The sequence below is a fragment of the Bos indicus x Bos taurus genome, chromosome 28 (assembly GCF_003369695.1).
Source record: "Bos indicus x Bos taurus breed Angus x Brahman F1 hybrid chromosome 28, Bos_hybrid_MaternalHap_v2.0, whole genome shotgun sequence".
In the NCBI taxonomy this organism is placed as follows: Eukaryota; Metazoa; Chordata; class Mammalia; order Artiodactyla; family Bovidae; genus Bos; species Bos indicus x Bos taurus.
The window spans coordinates 8563547-8588062 of NC_040103.1; the positions used below are offsets into that span (position 1 = coordinate 8563547).

The 24516-nt window shown below is 40.8% G+C and overlaps 1 protein-coding gene across 4 annotated transcripts in view; it reads right to left on the reverse strand.

Moving 5' to 3' along the window:
- Nucleotides 1–17780, reverse strand: part of LYST (lysosomal trafficking regulator) — a 176246-nt gene extending 158466 nt beyond the window's left edge. For 3 of the 4 annotated variants that reach the window (XM_027530926.1, XM_027530925.1, XM_027530923.1), the window contains exon 1: nucleotides 17703–17780. The gene's annotated coding sequence lies outside the window, so the exon portion shown is untranslated. The remainder of the gene's footprint in view (nucleotides 1–17702) is intronic. The other variant, XM_027530924.1, reaches the window with a different exon arrangement.
- Between the last annotated feature and the right edge of the window lie 6736 nt (nucleotides 17781–24516).

Consider the following 24516-nt stretch of genomic DNA (forward strand, 5'->3'; position numbering starts at 1 on the left):
AAACACTGAAAATAAAAGCAGAAAGTATCTGCATTTTTTGCCTTTTTCCTTGTCTTGTGACTTCTACAGTAAACAAGAAGAAAAAGAAAACTAACAAGAAAAAATGTTATAATAATGAACTTTATTCTTATGGCCTGATTAAAAACCATACTTTTCCTCATCTAACAGCATCATCTAAAGGACTCAATTCTTAATTTTTCATTGAACACCAAAATTTCTGGTAAATTGTCTTTTAAAATAATATTGGATTGGCCAAAAAGTTCATTTGCCTTTTTTTGCATGATGTTATGGGAAAATGCAAATGAACTTTTTGACCAACCCAGTATTAGGTACATACTTACTAAATCTGCTACTTACAGTAGTATTAGAGAAATTATAATCACAAAGAATATTTTTCAGAAATGTATTAGGTACCAAAAAATAGAAGACTACTAAAAATCATAGGATTATTGTGAGACTTACACAAAAATTACACAAAATAATTAGTACTCAGTGAATTCTTACTCAATCAGAATCTGTTGCAATCTGAAGCAGCTTTCATGAAAATAAGGGTTGTTCACATGAACTCTTAACTATGCTAAATCCCATTTCTTCACAGAGTTTAGTATATATTGATTATAAACTGATTTATGACTTTGCCAAAGATCTCACAGATTCTTTGCAACATATCACTAAAGATCAAAAAAACTTGAGGAAAAAATGATAACACTATTTTTATCATTTCGTGCAGTTACAAATGGCAGAAACTTTCCACTTCATACTCTCCAACCCCACATTCTATAGGTGACAATAATGAAAGCCAGCATTTCAAGGTCCTATGACAATTGTCTTGGGAGTTATATTATATTTTTAGAGCTAATTAACTGGAACTAAAATAACGACATTTAGAAGACACAGCTTTTTTTCTGTCAGGTCAATTAAAAATCAATGGGTAAGGAAGTTTCCTTAACACTGCCTCTAAACATTGCCCAGAATGTTGCCCAGAATCTTTACTCAAAGTTCACTAGTCTGCAATCTGTACACCTGCAAACAAGATTCAAAAATCTCCCCCTACACAATTTTGTAACCATAGCACAGAGCCAAACATACAAGAGATTTGGATGGGGGAAGGGAGAATATACTAGGAAATGATCTTGTTCAGATAATACAATTCTCTTTAAAGAATCAGCTAGATAAGACATATCGGTTGAGTTAAATTATACAACATCTAAGAAGCAAATATCTGCTAACCTAGGCTTTACCTTGTAAATGTTTGGTCATACTAGATATATTAAATAATAGCTATCAGAATGATTCCCAACTACAGACTTAAGACAGAAAGTTTACGATGATATTATTTACATACCAAATTTTTTTCTTCTTACAAATAGCTTACTTGCTTTTATTCTAATTGAAGTATAGTTGATTTATAATAATATTACATTAGTTTCAGGTGTACAACATAGTGATTTAATATTTTTATAAATTATCTTCCATTTAAAGTTACTACAAACTAATGGCTATATTTTCCCGTGTTGTACAATATACTCTTGTTGCTTATCCATTTATTACCTATATTTATTAATATAAGCATCTTTACAACCTATGTTATAGTGGAAAATAAATATTCTCTTGAGAAAATTGAAGTAAAATTTGATAGTCATTGAATATGAAAAAGTAAAACATATTTCATGGGCTTATTTTTACAAAATCCTTGGAATTTAAAATGAGAATTAAAGGGTGTGACACTTCAACAAAGTTCTAAATTAAATAGCTAAATCGGAGATCCATAAAAACTACCTTACTGCTGCTGCTGCTAAGTTGCTTCAGTCGTGTCCAACTCTGTGCGACCCCATAGATGGCAGCCCACCAGGCTCCCCTGTCCCTTGGATTCTCTAGGCAAGAACACTGGAGTGGGTTGCCATGTCCTTCTCCAATGCAGGAAAGTGAAAAGTGAAAGTGAAGTCCCTCAGTCGTGCCCGACTCTTAGCGACCCCATGGACTGCAGCCTACCAGGCTCCTCCGTCCATGGATTTTCCAGGCAAGAGTACTGGAGTGGGGTGCCATTGCCTTCTCTGAAAAACTACCTTAGTGATAATATAAACCTTTTTTGCAAGATAAATCACAATCCCATAATTACTGATAATTCACCATACTTGAGGATGATGTTCAACTTCCATTTAATGATTAACTTCAAAAGAAATTATGACAGTTGTTTCAGATTATAGCTGTTGTTTAGAGCTCAGGTGCTTCTTGACAAATATTGAACTTGATTTTCCGAATTCTGCATGAAAGAATATCTGGTTCACAGTCAGGATGTCACACATTCTTATGAAGTTTAGACTGGTCTCCAGCTCCTTGAATACTAATGTGGTATTCATGGGAAGAAAAAAAATGTCATTAAAACTTTGAACTTTGGACCCTAAGGATTCTGAGTAACTACCCCAGTCCCCCTGGGGAACTCAACTGACAGTTCCAATTCAGATGGCTAAGAACACATTTGTCATGCCCCCAACCCAGTTCCCTGTCAAGCAAGGGGAGAAGGTGTTCCCACACATCCAAGTCATTTGGGGTGGCCCTGATGATCAAGGAAAGGGCTCCAAAAGTAGGGTAGCACATGTGAGGCAAACCCTAAGGCCAGTTAAGCTTGATGATGTTAACACCAGAACTTCCCCAAACCTTCTTCCCAGGGTTCTCTCACAATGCCACTTTCAGGGACACTGTAGTTTAAACAACCTAGAGAAGAGCCTTATAGATATAAATACCTCATATAACATTGTCTGCAAAGGCAAATCGTTTACAGTCTGGATAACTATCTTAACAGAGCCCACTCTAATACTCTTGCCTGGAAAAAATCCCATGGATAGAGGAGCCTGGTGGGCTGCAGTCCATGGGGTCGCTGAGAGTCGGACACGACTGAGCGACTTCACTTTCACTCTTCACTTTCATGCACTGGAGAAGGAAATGGCAACCCACTCCAGTGTTCTTGCCTGGAGAATCACAGGGATGGTAGAGCCTGGTGGGCTGCCATCTATGGGGTCGCACAGAGTCGGACACAACTGAAGTGACTTAGCAGCAGCAGCAGCAGTATCTCCCTCAAAATTTTACATTAATAGATAAGAACCCTAAGACAGATGGAGGTTAAGAGATTTCCCAAAAGTCACAGGGCTTTACATCTTCAGATTCCTATCCAATGTTCTTCCTAATACGGCATTAAATTTTTGAGAAATGTCGCATAGCCAAACCAAAAAAGAATCTGCCTGCAATGCAGGAGACCTAGGTTTAATCCCTGGATCAGGAAGATCCCCTGGAGAAGGGAAAGGCTACCCACTCCAGTATTCTTGCCTGGAGAATTTCATGGACTGAAGAGCCTGGCAGGCTATAGCCCATAGGGTCACAAAGAATCGGACATGACTTAGTGATTAACACTTTCACAGCCAAACTATATCTTTTAGAATATTACCTGTCAGCACATTCTAGTGATTGGGTCTGGCACTAAGTGTAACTATAATTAGGCAGTAATCATGCCTATCTGTCCTCCAGGCAATATATCCTGCCATCCTAAACTTCTCAAGGTCTTCTACAGGTTCATGTTATCATTTTCCATGTTTCCTCATGTCTCATTCACATCAAGAAGTGAACTGAAAAAAAGAAAATTCTGCTCCTCCTGGAAAGAAGTATTTATATTTTAACAACAAGTAACACCTTCCGCTCTAATGGGGATTGCAACATAAGAGGGATAAAAGTTGACTGGCTCTGACCTAGTGTTCCATATTAAATATATCAGATCAGCTCAGTCGCTCAGTCGTGTCCGACTCTTTCGACCCCATGAATCGCAGCACGCCAGGCCTCCCTGTCCATCACAAACTCCCGGAGTTCACTGAGACTCACGTCCATCGAGTCAGTGATGCCATCCAGCCACCTCATCCTCTGTCGTTTCCTTCTCCTCCTGCCCCCAATCCCTCCCAGCATCACAGTCTTTTCCAATGAGTCAACTCTTTGCATGAGGTGGCCAAAGTACTGGAGTTTCAGGTTTAGCATCATTCCTTCCAAAGAAATCCCAGGGCTGATCTCCTTCAGAATGGACTGGTTGGATCTCCTTGCAGTCCAAGGGACTCTCAAGAGTCTTCTCCAACACCACGGTTCAAAAGCATCAATTCTTCGGCGCTCAGCCTTCTTCATAGTCCAACTCTCACATCCATACATGACCACAGGAAAAACCATAGCCTTGACTAGACGAACCTTTGTTGGCAAAGTAATGTCTCTTCTTTTGAATATGCTATCTGGGTTGGTCATAGCTTTCCTTCCAAGGAGTAAGCGTCTTTTAATTTCATGGCTGCAGTCGCCACCTGCAGTGATTTTGGAGCCCAGAAAAATAAAGTCTGACACTGTTTCCACTGTTTCCCCATCTATTTCCCATGAAGTGGTGGACCAGATGCCATGATCTTCGTTTTCTGAATGTTGAGCTTTAAGCCAACTTTTTCACTCTCCACTTGCACTTTCATCAAGAGGCTTTTTAGTTCCTCTTCACTTTCTGCCATATATAGAACTATATAATAACCCTTAACTAGTAAATGTGGAGGAAAATTTGATTGGCTCAGAAAGGAGAGGTCATCCTGGCTCCTTGTACAAAAACGTGGCCAGGAAATAAGGAACCCAAGCACAGTGTAGCAAGGCAGAATTTTAAAGGAAATTCCAAGAAAGTCATACCCAAGTGTATCACACTAAAGCCCTTCAAAAAGCAGTTCGTTTTCTCTAAAACAAATTGGACAAGCAGATAACTCAAAAGATTATCTGTATTTGATCCTGGGCACCATAAAAGAATGGAAATTTTGAGACATTGTGGCTGCACCAAAAGGAACGATGAAGGCCCGTCAACTAAATCATCTCTCTGGGCTGTACATTCCTACTGGGAATAATTTTGCTAGAAGTTTTACACTGAATAGCTCATCCATCTCCGTAACAGATCTCTAGATTTTTACAGAATGATAATGATGGTGATACACCTAATACCTACCATGTTTAATTACTACACACTGGGCACTTCCATAAGCACTCTATTGGAGTGGTTGGTTTAATCCTCATAACAGTCTTGTAACTACAAATATACCCTTATTTGTCACATGTTGGAAATTGAAGCACAGTGAGGTTAGGTAACTGTTCAAGGTCACAGAGCTACAAGTATCAGACGCAGGATTCAGAACCAGGCAGTCTCTCTGTATTCTATCAAATTTCTCTTCTTCAAAACAAACACTGACTCCTCCCTCCAACAAATCAGCTCTTCCTTCCTCATTCCTGTTTCAGTTAATGGCCTCTACCCAGCCACTCAAGAGAAAAAGAAAGAATAGCACTTCATCTGGGTAGTCAATTCTTCCTCTTGACAGCTGGCTGGTTCACCTCTGCATCTCCTACTCGCTTATTCTGTGACCTTAGACTTGATTTCCTCTAAGTCTCAGTTTCTTATCTATAAAACTGAGTTCCTAAGAGCACCTCGAGTTGTTGTGAATGTTAAAACTAAATGAGATAGCACTCTGCCTGGCAGACTGTCAAAAGATCAATAATTGTTAGCTGTTATGATCATCACCTTGAATCTGGTCCTTGCCCTCTCATCTTATGACGAAGCATTCTCCGGTCCTCATCTCTCTCACTTGCAATACCAACAGCCTCTTAATTGGTCGCTTTTCCTGGTGCATTTCCATTCAGTTCAAATTCTACAACTGCTAAAAATGTCAGCCACATTCCTTAAAATAATAAATGGTACTTCAATTCCTAGGGAATAAGATCCTAATTCCTTATTATCATGCTATGGAATTCCCTCCGCTAACTTTTGTTTTTAATCTCTCAACACATCTCAAAACACAATGTACCATGCCATAATTCCTCCTAAAGGTTCTCAACATTATTTCACTTTTTTTTTTTTTTTTAAATCATGTTGCTGCTGCTACGAAATTCCCACTAACTACCAATTACTTTTCTAAATGCCTGCATCTTAGGACTCACTACATTGTATTATGGGATTACACTGTTTCTTTCAAAGCTAGATTATATTTTATCAAGGGAAATCAGGTCTTATTTGTTTAAAAATAAGTCAAATAGTAAGAGGTCAATAAATAGAAACCAATTCATTTAATACTAACTTTGACAGTAAACATTTTGTTACTCAAATTCCTTTATGAAATATTCCCACACCTAAAGCACTGAGAAATAAACAGGCACATTTACAGGAGCCTTTCTCCATACCACGCAAGAACTTAATGTATTAAGGAAAGTGCTACAGAAACACCTAAAAACCTTTACTAATATTTAGATTAGAAACAAAAAACTTCAGCGATAAAAGCGTAGATGTTTATTCTTCCTATGTTAAAGAGTATGATTCGGAGTTTACAGTTTCAAAGTTCTTTATTTATTTATTTTCTCCCTCACCTCGGGCCGGGCCGCCGCCGCGGCGCGTGCGCGCGCTCACCTGCAGCCTCCGCCGAAGCTTCGGCGGCCCGCGCTCCGCCCCCACCCAGTGGGAAGCGCCTCAAAGTTCTTTAAAATCAACAGTAGACATGGTGGTTTTCCATACCTCCTAAAGAAACACACACACACAAAATCCTGGAGCCTTATGCTAAATGTGAAACAAAAACAGTAAAAAATAATTTATAGAGTAACATCATAATGATGAACAGTTTTTAACATATATATTGTATAAGGTAAAGGGCCTGCAAAATAAGTTTCAAAAATACTGAACACAGGTATTGACAAGCTTGAAAGACTTCTTGCAAATGTAGATTGTTCTGGTTTCCTCATTCCTCTGTAATTCTTACAGACACAATGAAAATTAGCTTCCCTTCTAAAGAAAAAAATTCAGCTGAGGCAATTATAGACAAATGTGTTTACTATTACAGAAGAGTTCACAGCAAGAAAAACAACAGTAAGACCAAACTGAGATCTGGTTGCTTCATCTGCTGTTCTCTAACCATTCATGAGGATGGACAGATAGTAGGAGAGAAGGGCACAGGGACTGGGAGTGATCAAGAACAGAAGTAAAACAGAAATACATATTAAACAGTTTCTGAGATAATGCATTTCAGATTCAACCTACACTTTATATTGTTTTTCAACCACACTGGTATCATTACAATCTAGTTTCTATCACTGTGATCTGCATGTAGACATGTGCAAAGAAAAAGGGTTAAAGTTACACATGAACTACATACTAGAAACCAAACACCATTGTTTTCCATGTTGTATAAGGCATCTTTTAGCTATGGGATTACATTTTTTAAGTGTATTAAAATATTCAAGAATTTGGTGGTATAAGAGAAAGAATACTAGACTAAAAGTCAAAACACTTTCAGTTTTCTGTTTTGCGTCAAATTCTTTGGGATCTCAGGCAAAGTGCTTTTCTGATCCCCATTCTTCTTATACATATTCAAACAAAGACACAAGTAGATGATCTCTAAGTATTTTTTAGGCTATGGGCTTTCGTTAACAGTACAATAGTCAGAAAATAGTAATACTGTAATGCTTGTGAACTGTGGTGTTGGAGAAGACTCTTGAGAGTCCCTTGGACTGCAAGGAGATCCAACCAGTCCATTCTGAAGGAGATCGGTCCTGGGTGTTCTTTGGAAGGACTGATGCTAAAGCTGAAACTCCAATACTTTGGCTACCTCATGCGAAGAGCTAATTTATTGGAAAAGACTCTGATGCTTGGAGGGATTGGGGGCAGGAGGAGAAGGGGATGACAGAGGATGGGATGGCTAGATGGCATCACTGACTCAATGGACACGAGTTTGGGTGAACTCCGGGAGTTGGTGACGGACAGGGAGGCCTGGCGTGCTGCAATTCATGGGGTCGCAAAGAACTGGACACGACTGAGCAACTGAACTGAACTGAATAGTCATATAGTAACTGTAAGCATCAAGATTAAGATTAAAATTACACATTCTAAATGTTTCTTTAAACTGCGCATCATTAGGTTTTGTCAAAACCAGAGATTCTATTAAAAAAAAAATAAGATGTAGAGAAAATAAATACATTTCAGTAATATGGAATGTATGACTTTAGAAATAGACTCCAAAATTTTAAAATAAAGCTAACAGAGAAAAGCAGGAACAGTTATCAGCATTACTGTCTTTGGAATCATCGTTAATAGGAAATCCAGAAAATGGCAAAGGATTTTAATCTTTAATAGACTAAAAGAAAAGTCATAGTGTATTAAAGGTTCAGATAAGTAAATATCAAAAAGTAGTGTAAGAGTGAGCTGACAAATATAAACAGCTGCCCTACAAGTCACACCAGCAAAATTTCCTCTTACCATTGGCCAGGATACACTGATTTTTGCACTTCAATGAACGAATATTCAGAAAATGTAACAATGAATGCATTTTATGAACTGACTAATGTTCTCCTTGCCTTTCAAATAAAGTACATAGTTATAATAATTGAAGAACCCATTCTCACCATTGTTTTAATTTTACACTCATCTAAACTTTGTATAATAATTATGTTGTTGAAAAAATATTTATGCAATTAGGGCTTCCCTGGTAGCTCAGACAGTAAAACGTCTGCCTACAATGCGGGAGACCCGGGTTCGATCCCTGGGTCGGGAAGTTCCCCTGGAGAAGGAAATGGCAACCCACTCCAGTACTCTTGCCTGGAAAATCCCATGGATGGAGGAGCCTGGTAGGCTACAGTCCATGGGGTCCCAAAGAGTCAGACACAACTGAGTGACTTCACTTCACTTCATGATTATTACTCTTCAACCTAAGGAACCAAGACAAGTGAACTACAAAACTAGTAAGAATTCCACTGCAGCAAATTACATTTTGATCAGAACAAATTTAAAGAGGGAAGAAAAAAATTAACATACTATTATTGCTCTTTATATGTTCATAACAGAAAACATGTATATAGATATGAATTCACTTTTGTTAAATAGAAATTACCAAAACCAGTGAATTCAGCCAAGAATCAAATGTAACCACAATAGAAAACAAATATACTTAACCAGAAAATATTTCCAATGTACAAACACAGTTAACTTTTAAAAAAGCTAGTAAGTGAGAATTATAAGAACAAATCCATAGAAAATAGCAAATCCATTCTAATAACAACCTTGGAGATGGAACATGGTTCTATTATTCCACAAAAACACAGGATTAAAAGTAGAGGGGGAAAAAAACAGAAACCTAGAGTTAATCCACAACCTAGATGTCACTTTCCAATATTTCATCCAAATTAGGAATTCCCTCCTTTCTATAAACACTCTCCACCCATTTCAGTTTCTGACAAATTATGGTTATTATGAAGTTTGTCTTCCTTGATCTAAAATATTTCTTTCTCTCACTTTCACTCTTCTGATTACTACAAAATTACTGACTAGACATTATTAGGAGGCACTGCTAGCACTTCCATTTTCTTCTCAGTTTTTAACCCTTCATCTCCATTGGCTTTTTCTCTATGTTTAAAAAGAAAGAAAGAAAAAAAGCCTGTTGACATCTTCCTCTTTCAAGATTACTCAAGGGTAATCTGCACTGGAAGTAGTCTTTTCACTCCCCCCCCCCCCCCCAGCCCCCTGCCACACACACATACTCTGTACACAGCAGCTTGGATTTTGCACATACCACTCTACTGAAACTATTCAAGTCAAGACCAACAATAAACTTCTAACTGCCAGACTCAATCCAACGGATATCCTTGTCTCGTTTGACCTCTCTGAGGAACATGAGGCATCAGTCAGTGAGTCAGTTCAGTCACTCAGTCGTGTCCGACTCTTTGCAACCTCATGGACTGCAGCACGCCAGGCCTCCCTGTCCATCACCAACTCCCGGAGCTTGCTCAAACTCATGTCCATTGAGTTGGTAATGCCATCCAACCATTTCATCTTCTGTCATCCCCCTTTCCTCCTGCCTTCAGTCTTTCCCAACATCAGGGTCTTTTCAATAAAGCATATGAGATTATTAATCACTCATTCTTAAATTTCTCTTGTCTCTTGACATGTGTGTGTTCATGCTAAGTTGCTTTAGTCATGTCTGATTCTTTGTGACCCCATGGACTAGAGCTGGCCAAGCTTCAGTCTGTAGCCTGTACAGCCTACAGTCTGTCTGTGGGATTCTCCAGGTAAGAATACTGGAATGGGTTGTCATGTCCTGCTCCATCTCATGACATGGAAGATGCCAAATCTCTTTTGGTTTTCCTCCTGCCCCTCTGACCTCTCCTTCTGTCTCCTTGTCTGGATGCTTCTTCACCAGCTCCTTCACATTGGTGAGCCTCTGCATTCTCCCCTCTGCCTCACTTCCCTTTGTGTTCTTTGACAATCTTATCCATCCAAGGTTTCAGGGGTCATCTATATAATAATGGCTTCCAAAATTTCCTCTAGAGATTAATTCATAACTTCCTTCAAATTTCCAGACCCTTATAGAACAAGACATACCCAGAACATTTCAGGGCAGTGTTGTGGGGTTAGAATAATCTTAGGTTAGTAAGCTCCATTCACGTGCCTCTAATTCAAGGCTCAATTCATTTCCCAACATCTACAACCCCTTTCCAGGGTGGTATGTCATCAGGTTACCAATGACTGATATGACTAAATAGCTTGATTTGTCCAGGACAGTCCTACTTTATGCTTGTTGTCCCACAGTAATTATTAATGTCTTTTCATTTTCAAAATAACATCAGTTTAGTCAATATATAATCAGCCTACCTGCCACCATCCTTTCTGATTTTTAATGCACAACTAGATGAGTCCTCCTGGCTCAACTCTGAATTCTTTACTCCCTACCATTAGAATCCCTAGTTCTGTTGCTAAGAAACTTTCCTATATCCTCTACTTCCACACAAGAGGATCACTTCATCTCCTTCTCTTAATAAATCACTATGGACACCCAGATCCCAGGCCAGGAACACAAGTCAGTACTATTCTGGTTTCCAAAGGTGATTTGGACATTATTATCCCACTCCATCCCCTTTTAAGGCTATAACTATAGTTATAGTTGTCACTGACTGACCTTTGAGTCATTCATTTATTGAGAACTTTGTCATACAATTTCTGTCTTCCTCTCCACACAAGATCTGTTATTCCAGGGCTTCACTACCCATGAGAAAATTTAATGCCAACACACTAGGATTTAGAGTACTTTGACTTCCTTTTCTTCAATGACCCCTACTTGGCAGAAGGCCAGCATGATTTAGGAGTTGGGCATAAATAAGGGTTCTGGGGCTAGAAAGACTCAGGTACCTCCAAGCTGTGTGCCTTGGGGAAAATTACTTAATCTCACTAAGCCCCAGTTTCTTCATTTGTAAAATGGAGCTCCTAATATGTGCTTCACAGGATGGTTGTGAAAAATAAGTTCGATTTAGTATTAAATAATAATAATGCTCATAGGTTTATTATGAGAAGCTCATAATTAATCCATAAGAAGCATTCAGTATAGTGACTAGCACAAAGCACACAATAAACAGTTGCTTGTATTAGTATTAGTATTGTAATTAGTGCTATTAATCTTTACCCACCATCATCGGTCATACTTTGGCTCTTATTTACCAGAATCTTAAATTTAGGACTCTCACATCACATTTTTCCATCTCTCATACTCCTTTACTTCCACTAATCCTACAGCTTACTCATGGGATTCTTCATCCTCTTCATTCTCCACATTTGTCAGCCCTGTCATGGCTTCACTTTCTTCCTTAATCAAGCAGGATACTTAAAAGTTCAGCCCTTCAGTTAACAACCTCATCACCACCGGTAATCTCTTGACTTCACACCACCCTCTACCCAAGTTCTCCATCATACCTTCCCTTCCAATCCCCATCCAGGTTCAGCCTATTTGCCTTCTGCTCTGTTACAGGAACTGCTGGAGAAAACTGCTTCAGCATGGACAGCCTCTTTCTATGTTTGTGATTGCAGGGGCGTTAAACACTATCAGCGATTAGGTCACTTGTCCTTGGTCAAGGCCACTTTCCAATCACAGTGGTAACTTGTACTTTCCCCACAAAAATACCCCAATCCATGCTCTTCCTTCTCAATCTCAGCAGATAACCTTGCTCCACAGAAACAAATGAAACTATCCTGGCTACTCATTTGTCTCTGTGTCTACTCCTTATATCCTTTTCCTTTTTCAAAAGGAATATGCATCACTACTTTTCTTTAGGATAACCCTTTCACCTGTGCACCTGTACTCTTGTTCCCAATCCTTCCACTGCCTCTGAGATTATGTCTATTATCTTCCTTCTCTTGTGACTTCAATTTTCCCTCCTTTTTAATAGCCCCTTTCCTGCAGTCCACTAAAGTATCCTTTTTCTTCCATGTTTGAAGAAAAACAAACCTTCCCTAATCGCATCTCCCTGCTCAAATCTCCACCCACTGTCCTCCCTGCTTTACCAAAAGTATTTGAAAGAATATATTTACTGAATGAATGAAAACTTTTTTTACTTGGTTCAGACTTCTCTCCTGAGCTCCAGACCTACATATGTTAAAATTTTAAATTATATGTGACTCATTCCAGATTCAGTTTCAAGAAACAAAACAGCTACTTCACCAAACCGATGTTAACTGATCTCCCTATCTACTCCTCTCTGTCTTTTTAGAATATCGATTACTAGCATCACCATTGGCACCCCACTCCAGTGCTCTTGCCTGGAAAATCCCATGGATGGAGGAGCCTGGTAGGCTGCAGTCCATGGGGTCGCTAAGAGTCGGACAAGACTGAGGGAATTCACTTTCACTTTTCACTTTCATGCATTGGAGAAGGAAATGGCAACCCACTCCAGTGTTCTTGCCTGGAGAATCCCAGGGACGGCGGAGCCTGGTGGGTTTACGGGGTTGCACAGAGTCGGACACGGAGCCTGCCGTTTATGGGGTTGCACAGAGTCGGACACGACTGGAGCGACTTAGCAGCAGCAGCAGCAGCATCACCAGCAGCAGCACCACCATTCACCTAATCCAGAATCCTTAACGCCCTCTTTGATTCCTCCCTCTTTTTCCCCTACCTCGTATCTAAACAAGTCCTTGCTAAAATCTCCCATGAAAGTGAAAGTGTTACTCAGTCATGTCCGACTCTTTGTAACTCCACAGAGTGTACACCCACCAGGCTCCTCTGTCCATGGAATTCTTCAGGCAAGGATACTGGAGAGGGTTGCCATTCCCTTCTCCAGGGAATTTTACCAACCCAGGGATCAAAGCTGTGTTTCCTGCACTGCAGGCAGTTTCTTTACCATCTGAGCCACCAGGAAGCCCCAAATCTCCCATATGTGTCCCTTTTGTGTCTCCCCAGGATCCCTACTGTTGAGCCCCTCCTCCCCTGATAGTACTTAACAGGGATGGTGTGAAGGTTAAATGAGATGCTAAATGGGAATGCATTCTGTAGTGAGGTACTCATAAAGATTATTTAATATTATTATATCCTTGGCAAAATGAGCATGAGGTTAGCATAATATGATGTATTCTTTAAAAACCTATTCTGCATCTTAGTAATCAGTACTTTATTTCTAATCACAAATCACAAAGCATCTGTTTGGCAATCTGGTCTACAATTTTTATAGAAATCAGTCAGTGCCAAGATGTTTAACGTATAGTTTCCAGGCTTCACCTCCTCACACATTTTTTGATTTAAAATGTGCAACTCTTCGGGTTTCTGGCAAAAATCTATTCTCTTTACTTTTTATAGACGAGTGGCAGTAGTTGTAGAGAATATGTGTGGTACTTACTCTACCTTATTATTCATCTATTTCTTCCACTTATCTAAAGTGGCTAAAAGTTCTCTAATTTCCTGATCTGTCTTGAGTTTCAACTTCAAAGAATCACATTTGAATGGAATAATGACCAGCCTTTTGGAAAACTATTTGATTTCTTTCTTGGCTAATTAAGATGATTACACCTTTTAAATATTACCCTTTTATATTATTAGATAAGATTTTTCTTTGTTTTTTTTTTTTTTTTTTGTCTTCCCAGAAGTTAGACTTGGATAGCATTCAAAACTTCCCAATGTCTCAATTACTGTAAAACAAAGCCAGGAGAATTAAGAGGCACAGGATAAACACTGGTGAGAAGCAATAGCAAAGAGAATACAGACTCCTTATCAACTCTAAGATCAGTTTATAGCTATTTATGTATGGATGTGAGAGTTGGACTATAAAGAAAGCTGAGTGCTGAAGAATTGATGCTTTTGAACTGTGGTGTTGAAGGCTCTTCAGAGTCCCTTGGACCGCAAGGAGATCCAACCAGTCCATCCTAAAGGAGATCAGTCCTGTGTGTTCATTGGAAGGAACTGATGTTGAAGCTTAAACTCTAATCTTTTGGCCACCTGATAGAAAGAGCTGACTCACTGGAAAAGACCCTAATGCTGGGAAAGCTTGAAGGCAGGGGGAGAAGGGGACGGCAGAGATTGAGATGGTTGGATGGCTTCACCAACTCAATGGAGACGAGTTTGGGTAAACTCCAGGAGTTAGTGATGGACAGGGAGGCCTGGCGTGCTACAGTCCACGGGCTCAAATGAGTCAGACACAACTGAGCGACTGAACTAAACTGATTTTTAGATACTTATGTAACATACTTATCTAACATGTTTTTATATACTTTCATGTGTTTTGGTTTAAAATCCTTTTTAAAATATTAGTGTACTACTGGGGTTCTGAAACTGTTAAGGGGTAGACCTTAAATATTAAGACCATAATATATTTTTCATACAAGTTGTACAGATCAAATTCTATTGCTCCAAATACTGCATAATTTGATGAAGAAAATCTCCACTGAATATGTGATGGCCCATTTATGTCAAGCAATCTTTAATGAAACAGAAGAATTAGGATAATCTCTGTATATTACTGACTACTAGTAAAGTATTAAAAATACAGGTCATTTCCATTGTAATTCACAAATGGCCAAGTGAAGCCACATTTGATAACAAAATTCCTGAAGCTTGAAAAAATTCTTGAACTTAAGCCAGGTATCCAAACACAATTCAGAAAAAGGTTAATCAGATGAAGGTGTTCAAGTTAGATACAACAACAAATTAAAAATGTATTCTGAAATTCTGGATTATATGGCTTTCTCTACAACTGAAACAGATGCTCTAAGTGCATGCAAGTAAAAACAAAGCTACATTTGATGAAAAAGATGATTAGGTTGGTCCAAAAGTCTAGAAAGAAAATGAGTATGAAAAAAAGTTGGCAGTTCATGGTTGAAAATATTAAGTCCCTATTATAGTCAAGATAACATAGAAGTGTCTTCAATACAAAGTCACTGGGTCTACTACTACTAATCTCCACTTGGAGTCTAATTTCATTATTTTCTAACCAACTTCTAACCTTCTCTCAACCAAGTTGCTCCTCTCATGAATCTCACCTCAATATATGTCTACTCCATCTATCTACTTGCTCCGGACAGAAATTCTGGTGTCCTTTAAGTCACCTGTTGACCTTACCCTCAATTTATTGAGAAATCAACCACTCTACCAATTCTACTATGGTCCAAAGTACAACCTCTCTGGCCTGGATTATGGGAAAGGTCCTGGAATTGACATCACAGCTTCTGCCCAACACCTCACCCCACCCCAGATTAAATCTATTCTCCATCCAGCCACCAGAGTGATCCTTTTAAAAGGCAAGTCTGATTATATGTCTTCTCTATTCAAAAGGATGAGCCCCCTTCCTCCTCAGAGTGGAAGCCCAAGTCCTTCAAAGGCCTACAAGCCCTTGCACAATCTGATTCCCCATTCCCACTTACCCCTCTCCTGCATTTCCACTGCTTTTCCTTTGCTCACTCCACCACAGCCAAATCAGCCTCTGCTGCCCTCAAATGCACCCAGGACACTCCTGCCTCTAAGCATTCTGCAAGTGCCTTTCTTTCTGCTTGAACACTCTTCCCTCAGAGAGGTGCAGGGATTGCCCTTTCACTTCCCTGTGGTCTTGGGCTCAAATGTCATCTTCTCTAGGAAGTCTTCCTTGGCTATCTCTAGTTAAAGCTGCAAGTCTCTTAGACAACAGATCTGTGATTGTCAAAGGGGAGGGGACAGAGTGGGAGGTTGGGGTTAGCAGATGTAAGCTAGTATATGGAACAGATAATCAACGAGGTACTAATGTACAGCACAGAGAACCATATTCAGTATCCTATGGAAAAGGTATTTTAAAAAAAGAATGTATGTGCGTGTGTGTGTATAAAACTGAATCACTTTGCTGTACAGCAGAAATTAGCACAACATTGTAAATCAACTATACTTTGATAAAACAAAATAAAACTGCAAGTCTCTCCCTCATCCATGCTTTTTCTCTATAGTACTTAACACCATCAGACAAAGAACATATTTTATTATCTGCGATCCCCTACTAATGCAAACTTCCTGCTGGAGAGGATATTTATCTGTTTATAAAACTGGTACACAGTAGGTACTCAAAAATATTTACTATATTCACATATAATCTTATAGCTTACAAATTCACTTTAATGTAAATTAAACTATATAGTAACTCATTTCCTCCCGATGCTCCCTCACTTCTCCAAATTTTCCAACCTTTGTAGTAACAACGTGGATGACAACAAAGAGCTGTCAGAAAAAAAAAAAATGTTGCTGGCTACTTGCAAAGCTCTTTAAAACAGATCCCCCATATTAATTAACTACATTTATAAGATGAAAGCACAAAGTCAACATCTTTATTAGCATAAGGTTCCTAGGTGTGGAAGTTTAAAGTAACAGAGCAGAATAGCCAAGGATCATTAGGAAGAAAAGACCAATTCAGTTTGTGCAATCTGCTAAACAAACCCCAAGGAAAGTGCAAGCTGAATTCAATATTCAAGGAAACATTCTGGTCTGAATTCAACACCAAAGTATTAAACACGAGATTCAACTCTCTTAAAATGTTGTATCTGCTTAAAACAACCTCATCAACTACCAAGTGCTATCGCTGGGTGTGTATGGTTGTTTTGTTTTGTTTAACCCAGTAAGACCCAGAGCTAGGAAGCGTTTTTTAAAGCCTCTAAACCTTACCCCCTCTGCCACCAAGCAACCAACTGGCCTCCACACTGTGGTGCTGGGGTCTCCCTGGGTTATTTCCCATACAGAAAATTATACAGTTATAATCCCACCAGAGGCCAACCCGCACCTCAGACAAGACGCCAATGATGCCCGGGACAGACGGCAGATGTCTCAGAGGATCCTCTAAAGAGTCTCTCGCCCGGGCATAGGGCTTTACAGGCAGGGGAAAAAAGGCAGAGGGCTGAGGCGCAGAGGAGATGACAGGTGGGCGAACACCCGCGGGGCAAGATCTTACAGCGCGACCCGCAGGGTGGTGGCGCCGAAACTGTCAACTCCAGCCGTCAACCTGCCGGTGTGGGCCCGGCCCGGGTGCAAGTTGTGCCGGGGCAAAGGATAACAAATGCAATCAAGACCGCAGCAAGTCGCCGCCAGCCTGCCTGACCTCCGCCCTCTAAGCGCCGGGAAATAAAGTTAGTGGCCGCTGGCCGCCGCAAAGGTCCAGAGAAGCCGGGCAGAGCTCGCGCCCGCCGCTCAGGTGCTGTCAAAGGCTCCCCGGGCGCGGCGGGGAGACGTCCCGGAGCCCCAGAGCCGGAAAGAAGCCTCGGGCCGGCGCGTCGAGGCCGAGTCCCCCGCGCCCTCAGCCCTGCCACCGCGACCCCGAGCCGGGGCTGACTGCCACCCCCAACCGCCTTCCCTCCAGGCCACCGATAGGATCCGGGACCCCCAACAGCGGTCGGCATGCCCGGGCCCGGCGGCCGCCTTTACCTGCTCTCTGGCCGCCAATGACGCGCGTTCCTCCTCACCGGGAGAATCCCGAGTCGACGCCGCTGACGCCGCCGCCACCGCCACCACAAATTCCCTACCCCCCGCCCCCTCAGGTAACCCAGGAAACCGGGTACACCACCCCCTCCCTCCCCCCCGTCCGGCCCCAGACTCGCTCCTGCGCTTGCGCACTTGCCCGCCTCACGCGTCCCGAGCCCCGCCCCTCGCCGGTAAGGCAGCGCCAGCGTCGCAGTCGTAACGCGTGGAGGCCGGAGCCAATGAGGAAGAGAGGAAGGCAGGCTGAGCTCTCGGGGTGGGGCCGGGGCCGGGGCCCGGGCTTTCTCCTCGCGGCCGGGTGGCTGGTCCCGCGTCCTCGCTCTTTCAGGGCTTTGCGAGGCGGGTTGCGTCACACCCTAGGTAGAGCCTGCTCCGTTTGAAAAGCACCAAGTCCATGCGTAGCGTCCTCTCCCTCCGTTCAACATAGATAATCATACTGTGCCCCTTCTCTGGGTCCGGAGGATGGGAGAAGAAATATGGGAAGGGGTTGGGAGAGGGAGAAAGGGTTACCCACGAGGAACTCTGCCCTTCCTCCGGGGCCTGGAAAAAAGAAACATTTTGCAAAGGTTACTGTAGGCTTATTACAAAAACGTAAAGAGGTTTACGAAGCTACTTTAGAATTAAGTGCAAAGGTGTATGTTTAACCCTCTTCACACACAGGCAGTGTGCACTGTCAAAGTTGTGTGTCTTACAATAGCAGTGCCTCCAGAGGGTGGGAACCATAGGTTAAATATAAGGCTATTTTAGCTTCATCACTGACTGTCAGGTCCAGCATATGGCTGACAGGCTACTGATGCCGTAGTTTGGCATCACCACCTAGTCACTGCGGCTGGCCTTGCGGTGGAATGTCTAAGATACTGGAAAAGAACCTGAGCTTTGAGGCTTCAAAGTCGAGGGTTCAAGTCCTACCTAATACAAGGTACAGCTGACCCTTGAACAAGAGGGAAGCTATTAGGGGCACTGGCCCGCTACTAGTTAAAAATCCTGCCTATAGCTTTATAATCATTACTCCATCTATGGATTCAACCAACTTCAGATGGTGTAGTACTGTATTACAGATTTAGTGAACAACTTTTGCATGTAAGTGGACTGGTGCCCTTTCAAACCCGTTGTTCAGAGGTCAACTGTATAAGCAATGGTTTACTAATTGAAATGAGCTGGTTTAGAATCAACAACTTTACATGGGAATCTAGAAATAATTCAGGATATTATATCCCAAGGCTGTGTACCATCTGATCCAGTGACTTCCATCTGATCCAGTGACTAACCAAGTAAATAGGTGCCCAGTGATGTGGTTTGAAGGGGCTCTTGGGGAAATCCCAGACTTTACAATCTTCCCACTGACTTCTACAGTTCAACCATTGACAGTTCACCCACCTCCTCCCACAGTCTTTTAAAACTGGACTACTCCAGGGATGGGCAATGCATGAAATCTCCAGCAAGTTAATGAAAGAGATGCGATTTACTTAACAAATATATAGTGACACCTACTTGTGTTGGTACTGTGTGCTAAGTGCCTAAGATACTTTGGGGAATTTCCCTGAATTCAGAGGAAGAGGAAGCCAAATGACCTACTTCACAGTTTTACCTATAACCAAACCTACTCTTATTTATACGCCAACTTTCACACACTAATCTCAAAAACACCCTTTTTTTTCTTTAATGGCCAAAAGAGATCAGAAGTGTTAAGTAACAAGCTAGTTTCTGTTTCTCAAATGGGAAATAATAGACAGTCATGATTTTGTTAAAGGCAAAGAGAACAAAACAGACTTTATATGACAATGGTACACAATTGGCCCTCAAAGTATTATTTTCTTATAAAAGGCACAAAGTAATGTCTTTTGTGACTATTCTTTTCTCTTTCTATCTGAGTTTTAAAGTATTTTAACCATGGTATTAACTCTGTATAAGAGTATCTTAGAACATAGATGTTAAATATACATATTAGATAAAACTTATTTAAAATATTTCAGATGAACACACAAAATAATGTGTAATCAAGCACACGCAATAGAAGGAAGAATAAAGACAAGTGACAGATATCTAGAAGGAAGCCCTACTTATGCATTTATCACATGCTGGAAAACTTCATAAGTGGGCAGTTCTCCAGGTAATTTGACTCTAAAATTAGTTTCTAAAGGGAGATTCTAAAATCAAGGTTTTAAAAGATGCAGTTAATGTATATGTGCATAATTTCACAGCCAAGTCACCAAAATATGTTAAAATAATCGTTTTGTGGCTACATGCATATGTAAATCGGACCATGTCACATTTCTGCACAAAACCCTGTAGTGGCTCCCCATTTCACGCAGGTAAAACCAAAGTCCTTACAATGGCTTGCAGAATTCTGCACCAACTGGATCCCCATAACTTCATCTCTTCCTACTCTGCCATCTTGAAGGCACACTGGCCTCTTTACTGTTTACCAACCACTCTAGATACATTCCTGTCCTAAGGCCTTGGCAGTGGCTGTTCCCTCTGCTTGAAATGCTTTTTCTCCAGAGAGCCACATAGATAACTCCCTTACCTCCTTCCTTTCTTTGCTCACATTTCATCATCTCAATGAAATTTACCTCAACACTGCCATTAAGCCTCAACAAGAGGGGACTCTGCCCATACTTAAGTCTCCCTCATATCACAAATACCATTGATTCCCATTCCCTGTACCAAATTCATAGGTTGGAGCCTTAACGCATATGTGACTCAGTGTGGAGACAGAACCTTAAAGGAGGTAATTAAGGTTAAATTAGGTCATAAGGGTGGAGCCCTCATCCAGTGGAACTAGTATCCTTATGAGAAGGGGAAGAGTCACCAGAATTTTCCACACAGGCATACAGGAAAGGCTATGTGAGAACATAGTGGAACTATGGCCATCTGCAAACCAGGAAGAGAGGTCTCATGAAAACGAACTCTGCTCGAACCTTGATCTGGAATTTCTATCCACAAGAATGATGAGAAAATAAATTTCTGTTGTTTAAGACACCTAGGTTGCAGTATTTTGTTATGGCAACCCTAGAACTTATGAAATGTTATCATAAGAAATCCATGTTTGCTATCCATTTCTATTCAAAAGTCAAGAGCCCAGGGAATCAGCGCAGATTAAAAATTCGCAAGAACCCTCATGGTAGCTCATTCAGAAGACCAGAAAAACAAAGGAAGAGTTCAAGGTATCAGCAAGTTCACAGAACAGAATATTACTTGACCAATTCAAAAGTTGGACCAGTCAGGTTCAACGTGAGGAACAGGTAAAGATTTATATGTGTTTCACTGCCTACTCAAAAGAACCCTGTGCTACCTAAGAAGATTCTTAATTCTTAATGTAAATTATATATATTAATATATATAATATATATTATATATATTAATTATATAATAATCTCATACATGCCATTAGTTTCAACCATCAAAAAATATCCCTAAGTCTACCTATCACCACAAACGGAATTCACTAGTGGGACTGTAATTAACACTGAGGCATTATTTCAGGCCATCATTCAATTACTGAGTCTTTTGGATGTACTTGTGATGTCTGAGGCTTTGAGATGCAGAGATAGATGAAAGACATTCTACTATGGAGAACAATATGGAAGTTCCTTAAAAAACAAAAATAGAGTTACGATATTATCCAACAATCCCACTCCTGGACATACATCTGGTGAAAACTATAATTTGAAAAGATACATGCATGCCAATATTCATAGCATGATATGGAAGCAATATAAATGTCTATTGATAGATGAATGGATAAGGAAGATACGTGTATATATAGATGTGTGTGTGTACACACACACACACACACACACACACACAATGGAATATTACTCAGCCATAAAAAGAATGAAGTGCTATTAAATTTTTATCCTAAGGATCCCCAGGGATCCCGGGGGCACTGTGGAGGGACATCCAACCCCATCCCTGGGATCAGAAAAGCTGACTCTAGACTTGAGACTTAAAAACCTCAGTCGACTTCAGGCAGGCCAATTTTCTCTAACTGATTTTACTGCTCCCGTGTGCATGCTAAGTCGCTTCAGTCATGTCTGACTCTGAGCAACCCTATATGGACTGTAGCCTCCAACTGCCCATGGGATTCTGCAGGCAAGAATATTGGAAAGGGTTGCCATTTCCTTCTCCAGGGGATCTTCCCAACCCAGGGATCGAATCTGAGTCTCTTAAATCTCCTGCATTGGTAAGTGAGTTCTTTACCACTAGCGCCACCTGAGAAGCCCTAGTCCAGGATAAAATTTTTAAAATGAGACCAATATAGTGAGTTTTTCCACAAAGTCAAGTTTATTCAATTCAAAAGATTGTCCTCTATTCTGAAACTATGCCCTTCCTACTTTTTGGAATTCAAATAACCTTTCTTTATGATACGGCAATTAGAGCCTAACATATGTTTAATGGCCTTTCTTGACCTTAATCGGCAATAAAAAGTTGGGAAGCTGATGGGTCCCTGAAAGAGTTTATTGTTTTGTCATTAGTATGGTTATTACTTTTTCTTTTTCGTAGCAGTCTCTAAAATCCATATGTCCAGAAACCGAAACTGGCCTGCAGGATGTTCTAAGCTCATGCTCCCCCATGGACAAGCAGCATCAGCATGTGAGAAGTCCAGAGCCTAGGGCCATGCCCCCAACTCACTGAGTCATACCTGGCATTTCAACAAGATCCTCAGATGACTTCTATGCACACTAAAGTTTAAGAAGTACTTGTCCTGGAGGAGAAAGAACATATGTAAAATCTGGTGAGAGGGCAGACACAGAGAACAGACTTGTGGTTGCCAAGATGGGGTGAGGTAGAGATGAATTGGGAGTTTGGCGTTAGTAGATGCAAACTATTATAAATAGAATGGATGAACAACAAGGTCCTACCATATAGCACAGGGAACTATATACAATATTCTGTGATAAATCATAATGGAAAAGAATATGAAAAAGAATGCATATCTATGTATAACTGAATCACTTTGCTATACAGTAGAAATTAACACAACACTGTAAATCAACTATACTTCAATTAAAAAAAAACTGGTGAGAGAGATAACAGCGCTTGAAGATCCTTTTTGAAATAGAAAGAGTAAAGGCCACATTTCAGGAATGTTGACGGTGATGCTAGGAAGGCGGGTGGGTGAAGATGACTAATATATCCCTCTGCTCCAACTGTATGCAGGTCAAGAAGCAACAGTTGGAACCAGACATGGAACAATGGACTGGTTCAAAATTGGGAAAGGAGTATGTCAAGCCTGTATATTGTCACTCTGTTTATTTAACTTATATGCAGAGTACATCATGTGAAATGCTGGGCTGGATGAAGCACAAGCTGGAATCAAGATTGCTGGGAGAAATATCAATAACCTCAGATATGCAGATGACACTACCCTTATGGCAGAAAGTGAAGAGGAACTAAAGAGCTTCTTGATGAAAGTAAAAGAGGAGAGTGAAAAAACTGGTTTAAAACTCAACATTCAAAAAACTAAGATCATGGCATCTGGCCCCATCACTTCATGGCAAATAGATGGGGAAAGAATGGAAACAGTGAGAGACTTTATTTTCTTGGGCTTCAAAATCACTGCAGATGGTGACTGTAGCCATGAAATTAAAAGACACATGCTCCCTGAAAGAAAAGCCATGACCAATTTAGACACCATATTAAAAAGCAGAGACATTACTTTGCTGACAAAGATCCATCTAGTCAAAGCTATGGTTTTACCAGTAGTCATGTATGGATGTGAGAGTTGGACCATAAAGATAGCTGAGCACCAAATAATTGATGCTTTTGAACTGTGGTGTTGGAGAAGACTCTTGAGAGTCTCTTGGACTGCAAGGAGATCCAACCAGTCCATCCTAGAGGAAATTAGTCCTGAATATTCATTGGAAGGACTGATGCTGAAGCTCCAATACTTTGGCCACCTGATGTGAAAAGCTGACTCTTTAGAAAAAGACCCTGCTGCCAGGAAAGATTGAAGGCGGGAGGAGAAGGGGACGACATAGGATGAGATGGTTGGATGGTGTCACCGACTCAATGGACATGAGTTTGAGCAAACTCCGGGAGTTGGTGATGGACAGGGAAGCCTGGCGTGCTGTAGTCCACGGGGTTGCAAAGAGTCGGACACAACTGAGCGACTGAACTGACTGACTGCTTCAACTGTAGCCAGGTAGATAATTGCTCCCTATTTCAACGTGGTTGTTTCTAGCTAAGCCATGTTCCATGTTGCTTAAAATGTCTAGTCACTTGTTGAAGAACCTCAAAGCATAGGTTAAACTCTGTAGAGTAAAGTGAAGTAGCTCAGTCGTGTCCGACTCTTTGTGACCCCATGGACTGTAGCCTACCAGGCTCCTCTGTCCATTGGATTTCCCAGGCAATAATCTTGGAGTGGATTGCCATGTCCTTCTCCAGGGGATCTTCCCAACCCAGGGATCGAACCCGGGTCTACTACATTGTAGACAGACGCTTTACCATCTGAGCCACCAGGGCAGACGTTAAACTCTGTAGGACAAATAAATGTCTTATCTTGGGCCTATTGTGTAGCAATTAGCAAAGTGCTGATAAAGCACATCATAATTATAATAATAGGTTGTGCTGATTCTCCAGAGGAGCTGGTGGAGAGTCTGTTTTAATAAGGACCAGACATGGGACTTCTCTGGTGGTTCAGTAGCTAAGACTGCATGCTCCCAATGCAGGGGACCTGGGTTCAATCCCTGGTCAGGGAACTAGATTCCACATGCCACAACTGAGAGTTCACATGCCACAAAGATCCCTTGCACTG